At 34.8% G+C, this 7,697-nt stretch overlaps 1 pseudogene; it reads right to left on the bottom strand.

Annotated features, from left to right (window-relative positions):
- Positions 1-4,657: 4,657 nt before the first annotated feature.
- On the bottom strand, positions 4,658-5,103 carry LOC150015161 (cornifelin pseudogene; annotated as a pseudogene).
- Between the last annotated feature and the right edge of the window lie 2,594 nt (positions 5,104-7,697).

Below are 7,697 nucleotides of genomic sequence, written 5' to 3' on the forward strand. Positions count from 1 at the left end.
CTCTATGAAACTCCTTTTATATGACTACTTTTGTGTGCATGGAATGTGTGTCTTCATCCACATATTCATACAATTTTATTTGCTCTATATGCTATTTTATAACTGCTAATCTCACATGGGAATTATTAAGAACCTATTTCTGTGTCATTGATTAAAATATGCTTCTTAATCCTGGCTGGTGTGACTCAGTGGATTGAGTGTCGGCCTGCGAACCGTGTCGCTGGTTCGATTCCCAGTCAGGGCACATGAGTAGGTTGCATGTCAGGTTCCCAGTTGGGGGCACGAGTGAGAGGCAACCACACAGTGATGTTTCTCTCCCTCTCTTTCTCCTTTCCCACCTCTCTAAAAATAAATAAATAAACAAACAAACAAATAAATAATTTTTAAAAATGCTTCTTCATTTTAATTGCTGAACAGTATTTATTGATTAAATATACTGTATTTTGTTAATTGATTACTTATGACTGGTAGGATATTTCATATTTTTCTATTATAAAATTTATTTCAGTGAACATTGATACAAACACACATGTGAATGTAAAGTTATATAAATGGATATATGCATTTGTCCAATTATCATCTTGGGATATATCTTAAGAAAAGATATTGGTGGCATTATATATATTTAAACATTAGTACATTACTAAATTTCTTACCAAAAGCTTGTGCCAATTTATGATGGGAATCTCATGAGAATAGTGTTCATTTTAGAGAACATTTACTTAAATTAAAAGTATATTAATATAAAAGGCATTTCAAACCTTTTGAGAACTGAATTGTTTGCTCATCTTTCTTCTTTCTTTTAAATTAATATTTCTTGTAAATGTGGAAAGACAATAAATAATCTTATTCCCTAAATGGCTTTGATATGTGACTACACTGGATTAGATTCAACATGATTCAGAAATTTTATTTGTACACTTTTTCATTTTTTGGCACTCTATGGGGATTAACAAACTTTTAAAAATAAATAATTGCCGAGTTTCTTTTCTTGGAAAAATCATAATCCAATTTTATGGTAAGTGTCTGAAGGTTAGTCATTTATTCTATATTATTTAATAATTCTCAGAGGAACTCTTATCCACAGATATGATAGAACTGAGCTTCTAAGTCAGCAATAGGCAACTTTTATGATAAACTTTTTTTCCTAGAGATGAAGCGTGAAAAAGATGTCAACAATTGTGAACATGTATACACACTACAGAGGGTAATAAATGTATATAGAGAATAAACATAAGAAGGAAATGCCACAAAACTGTCAAGAATGAGTAACAAGGATGTATAAGAAAAAAAGTCACCTTTCAAAATAATGTACAAGGGGAGAGCCCCCCCCTCAAAAAACCCAGAATTTATTTATGAAAATAATGTGTATTTATTCATACCTGTTTAAACTTCAATCAGCTTCAAAGTAGTCTCTATTTGATGCATTACACCTATTAAGACATTTTTTCCACTGCTCAAAACAGTTTTTGAACTTGTCGATTTTGATGATGTTTAGTGCTTGTGCCATTTTTTTTCACCTCTTCCATATTTGGAAAAAGAAAAAAAAAGTAATTTGGGGCGAGATTGGGTGAATAGGGAGGGTGGGGTACAGGGGTTGTGCCATTTTGGGTCAAAAACTGCTGAACACTCAGCATGGTGTGGGCAGGTGTGCTCCTAAATTACCCATCATGAACTGGGATAACATGTAGAAAGAGTCTTCAAAAAAAAAACTCACCGAAGCTGAACGCAGTCTCTCAGAACAGTGCCAGCTGGTATCCTGATACAGATGGGTTCCTAGAACATTCACCTAGCAGAGGAAGCTTATACTATAAGGGGCTTGTCCTCCAGAAGAAAATTCTGGTTTTTTTGAAGTTCCCTCCTCATACAATGTTTGCTTAATAAAACTGAATTTACTGAAGTTGTAATAAAGAAAGTAAACATATTTTGTTGGACAAAGGTAAAGACTGCATGTTTTTAAAATCTGTAATAATTATACTCATTCATGACCAACTTCTGTTGCCACAGTCTCCCTTGTTTTTCCTTTCTTGCTCTTATGATTTTGTCAAAACAAAATAAATAACATTTCCAAACCACTGGTCACTTACATGAGAATGTTTGTTACTTTTAGCTTAAAAATGTTTATTTTAACAGGAATAGTTTAACTGGCAAAAATGGGTCACATCTCTCAGTGGGTCCCATCTTGTCAGGCTGTCAAAGCCCTACTCTCCCCAGCTTCTTCTTGCTGAGGCTCTCTCTCCTCAGAATCTGAAATATCTTTTTGAATGTTGAAAAGAGACTGCCAAGACTGGTACTTGGGTAGTGAGGCAATCTGTGCCTCTGTAATCAGCATTTCAACCTTATTTGCTTAGATTAGTTTATAGTTGCTAGAAGGCTATCATCCCCAATGGCACATATTTTAAAATACTTAAATCCAAACCTAGAAAATTGGAAAGTGCTTGGATGAGGAATCAGAAATCGTCAGGAATCAAGATAACTCTGCAAAGACTGTGTGGCTTCCTATCTCTGTTTCTTTCTGTTGTTTTCTTTTTTGGTAACTTAGCTTCCTTTCCATTTTCCTCTCTTTTAGTTCTCCCCCAACTTTATTTGTAACCCTAGTTTTGACCCTGTGTGACCTTTCAGCTCCAGAGCTCATAAGAACAGAAAAAAAAAAAAAAACACCACAGTCAGTATTTGCAACTCTACATTCATTTTTCTCAAGAGATGAATCTGATTGGGCTGACTTCCAAAGTAGAGACTTCCCTGTCGCTGAAGGAATTCAAGCAGAGATAGGTTTGTCATCAGTCAATGCAGCAGAGAGTTCTAGTTTGGGCATGGAAGATGAACCAGATGACCCCTAATTCCTTCCAGTTCTAGGATTCAAGTAATACATCTTTGTTTAAAACCCTCTCCCTAGAAAATATCTTCCAAAATAAACATCTACATCATTACTTTTTCTTCAATCTTTGTCAAAAAAAATGCTACTGTCATCATTGAAAAATGATTTAGAACATTCCAGCAATTTCAATTCTTCAAAATGCCAGATGTTATATTATTAATCATGTATACATATACACACATACATAAATATATATCTGCATAAATATATGTAGTTACACATGTGTAGTGTGAGACATGATTACAGTACTACATAAATTATTTCAAAGAAAAATAATTTTTAGTGTGAAAAATTTCCATTATAAATTAGTATAATTCTACATGTAGTCTATAAGTAATAGTGTAGGTAATGCAGCATAGATTTAGTCTTTGTGTGGCTATTATCATAACTGGCAGCTCGGTGCTTAGTGCATATGGGTAGCATTGCTAAGGAAACCATTCCGCAGTATCCATGTATGTTTAGCAAGCTTTGCTTTGCTTTTGTGTCTGACTAAAAGGTACTATGCATTTAAGATAGGTTTTTATACCTATTAAAAGCCCAAACCCAAATACCTATATTTTCAATTAACTCCTCTTTAAATATAGATCAGAATAAATGTTAAAGCAAGAATTCCATGAGACTACTTCTGTGTGTCAGGCTTCTGTTCCTTCTCCTACAATCAGCACAAATTGATTAGACTTGATCTGTTTTGTCTCAGAGAAAAGCAATTCAACTATTTTTTAATTCTGCTCTCTGTAGCTAGAGGTAAATGGATGATGTCAAACAGCATGCTGTTTTCTCTGGGGAAAAAGCCAGCACCCTTTTAGAGTCTCCTTTTCTTTCTAATCTAAGACTTTGGAAAATGCCTTTCTTTGTAAAGCAGTAAAGTAGTCTCTTCAATAAGCTGTTATACTTCTTCTTCTTTTTCTTTTCTATTTCTTTCTTTATTATTGAGGGCTAATTCACAATAAAATACAGAGACCTTAAAGGTTCAAGTTGATGCATTTTGACAATTATATATTTGACTATTGTAACTGGCATACAAACAAGATATAGAACTTTATCTTCACCCTAGAAAGTTCCCTCATGCCTCTTCTAGACAGTTCATTCTTGTTACTTCTCCAAGGCAATTGCCTTTTGGTTCATATTACTGTAGATTAGTTTAGCCTGTTCCTGAACTTCATATACATTTTAGTCATTCAGAATGTGTTCTTCTACATCTGGTTTCTTTCACTCAACATGTTTTTGTGATCCATCCATGTTGTTGCATGTATCAATAGTACATTGCTTTAAAGTCTTAATAAAATTCCACACTGCAGAGTAATATCCAAATTATTATCCAGATTTTTGTCCATTCTCCTGTAGATGGTCATTAGGGCTTTTTAGCTAATGGCTATTATGAATAAAGCTATCATGGACCTTCATGTACAAGCTTTTTGAAGCCTTTGTTTTATTTCTTTTGGGCATAAACCTAGGAGTAGTACTGCTAGTTTGTGGACTAGCTACATACTTATTTTCATAAGAAATAATTCTTTAAAGTATTTTTTTCATTCTTTGCCCCCATCAACAATGCAGGAGAGTTGCAATTGCTCTACAGTCTCACCAACTTTTGATATTATCAGTCTATTGGTTTTTGATTTTCTAATGGGTACCCAATGGTTTCTCATTATGATTTTAATTTGTATTTCCCTTATAACAAATAGTGTAAAGCATTATTTTATTTTATTTTATTTTGGTTTTCAGGTTTTTGTTGTGGGTGTATTTCTGGTGGCAGGATGGGGCGGAGGGGCAGGGCCTCCCGGGACGGGGCAGAGGAGGCCAGGGCTGACAGAGGGGAAAGGGGGGTGGGGGACTCTTTACTCTCGGATCTTCAGTTCCCGCGCCATCTGGCAGAGGGCACAGGGCAAACAAAAGGTGAGGGCCGCCCAGTCGTGCCCAACAGAGCCCTGGATGCGATAGCGCTCGCGCATGCCTGTGCGCAGGGAGTGCAGGCCTCCGGGCAAGTAGGGCGCGCAGCAGCACTCGCCGAAGTCGTCGGAGACGCGGCAGGCGAGGCACGGGGGGGGGGGGGGCGAAAGTGCCACACAGACGGACGGGCATGTCGTTGCAGCGGTCCGTGAGACCGGGGTGCCAGTCACCGAGCTGGGTCTGGTAGCAGCTGTTGGCACACTGGGGCTGACTGGTCACTGGGTAGGACATGGCTGCAGGACGGAGATGATGATGATGGAGACAGAGGTGTGGGTGACACTGGCACTGAGTTTATTTGCTTATTGTTAATTCTAGATTTCCTTTTTGGAATTATCTAAGTTAATGTTAGCTTATTTTTATTGTGTTGCTTCATCTTTTTTTGTTAAACACTCTTTACATATTTTCATATGATTTTTTTCTCAAAAAAATGTTTTAGAATTTTTTGCCTCTGAGCTGTGATTTCATTATTCTTTTTCTTATTGGTGTCTGTAGTGGTTAATTTTATGGGACAACTTCACCAGACTATAGTACCCAGGTAGTTGATCAAACACTAACCTAGGTATTTGTGTTTGTGAATACAAATCACACCTGTGCATACCTGTGTGGTATTTTGTAGTTGTTATCAACATCTATAATCAGTTGACTTTTAAATAAAGGATATTACACTTAATAATGTGGATGGGCTTCATTCAGTCAGTTCAAGGCTTTAAGAGGAAAAACACACTCTTCCCACAGAAGAAATTCTGCCTCAAACTGCAACCTAGAAACCCTGCCTGAGATTCCAGCTGCCCTACAAATTTTTAAATTTTTAAATTTTTGTGGTTACTACTTTTGTGGCTTCTCTAATAAATCTTTGCCTAATCCATGGTTGTGCAATTATTTTTCTATTTTTTCCTCTAAAATCGTATGGTTCTAACTTAGTAATGGTTTATAGTTTTTAGTTATGTACAACTTTTATTAGGTTTATTTCTATTTGCTATTTTTATGTTCTTTTCAATAGTTAAAAGTATTTCCGATTTTATTCACTGCTAGTATATGAAAATAGAATTCATTTTTTACATATTGATCTTTTAAATACACTGCTTTGCTAAATTTTGTATTGGTTTTCCTTGTTGCTATAACAAATCACCACAGACTTAAAACAACATAACTTTATTGCTTTTTAGTTCTGAGGTCGGAAGTTTTAAAATGAGTTGTCAGGGCTGCATTTTTCTGGAAGCTCTAGGGGACAATTTCTTTTCTTGCTTTTTCTAGTTTCTAGAGGCTGCCTTTTTTCTTTGACCTGCATTCCTCTGAAGCCCCATATCTCATTTAAAATGCAACATCAAAGCATCTTCCGATCTCTCTTTGTCCCTCTGCTTTCTCTGTCATAGCAACTTCTGTGAGACTTTGACCCTCTTCCTTCACTTATGATCCCTTATGATTGTATTGAGAACACCTAGATAAACCAAGAAATTATTCCTATCCTACGATTCTTAATTACACCTGCAAAACCCATTTTGCCATATAAGGTCACACATTCATAGTTTCCAGGAACAAGACATCCAGTGTGTGTGTGTGCGTGTGTGTGTGTGCGTGTGTTTGTGTGTATGTTTGTGTGTATGTGTGTTGTGGGGAGAGCCATTATACTGTCTACAGCAGATGACTTAATTCAGTAAGTTTTATTTTGATATTAATATTACCACACCAGCTTTCTCATACTTAGTGCTTGCAAAGTGTACCTTTACTCATGCTTTGTATTTTAAAGCAATTTTTGTGTTTATATTTAAAATAATCTTTTGCAAACAGCCTGTAATTGCTTTTGCTTTTTGAAAATCCAATCTAACAGTCTCTACCATTTAATGGGAGTGTTCGTTCCATTTACATTTATTGTACTTACTAACAGTTGTATCCAAGTTAAAAGTATCATCATTTATTTTCTATTACTCCCATCTGTTCTTTGTTCTTGTTTTACATTTTCTGCCTTTATTTAGCAAATCAAATATTTTCAGTATTGTATTTTTCTTCTATATTGATTTGTTTGCTATACCTGTGTTATTTTTAGTATTTCTCTAAATATTTTAATATGTAGCTTACATTATCACAGAGAGCCTTCAAATAATAATTTTACTATTTCACAAACAAGGTAAGAACTTTCTACCTATGAAACATAAATCTCAAAAAAATAAACAAATAAAACAAAAAGAACTTTATATCTGTATACTTTCCCCCACACCTCATTTTCTCTCTCCTGTTATATATTTTACTTCTGCACACATTGTTATTATTTTTACTTGAATTCATCAATAGTCTTTTAAAAAAAGTTCTTATATATTTTAGTTTTTCTCAATGATATGGTCTTTCCTGTGGTATCAGTTTTCTTTAGCCTGAAAAACTTTAATGCCCCTATAGGGCAGTACTGCTGGGAATTAATTCTCTCAGCTTCTTTTAAATATTTAAAAATACCTCTATTTCACCTTTATAATTGATGGACTTTTTTTGCTCTCTATATAATTTTAAGATGATTTTTTCCTGCTCTTTCATTAATTGCTAAACTTTCTTCTGGCCTCATTGGTTCTGATGCTAAGTCATTCATCACTCATCTTTTTGTTTCTTGGTATGTAATATATCTATCTTTATTCTTTGGCCAGATTTTTTGTTTTCTCTTTTTCTTTGATGTTCAGAATTTTTAGGATAAAATGCCTGAGTGGTTTCATTTAAATTTATCCTGCTTGGTTTTCACTTTACTTCTTAGATCCTAAGATAGAAGTCTTTATTCAGTTTTGGAAAATTCTCAGTTATTTCTTTATCAGTCATATATTCTGCTTTATTTTGTATTTCCTCCCATCTTAGATTCATATATTAGACCATTTAGTATTTTAATATTGTCCCA

Source organism: Furipterus horrens, unplaced genomic scaffold (genome assembly GCF_987537825.1).
Source record: "Furipterus horrens unplaced genomic scaffold, mFurHor1.1.pri manual_scaffold_3, whole genome shotgun sequence".
Classification (NCBI taxonomy): Eukaryota; Metazoa; Chordata; class Mammalia; order Chiroptera; family Furipteridae; genus Furipterus; species Furipterus horrens.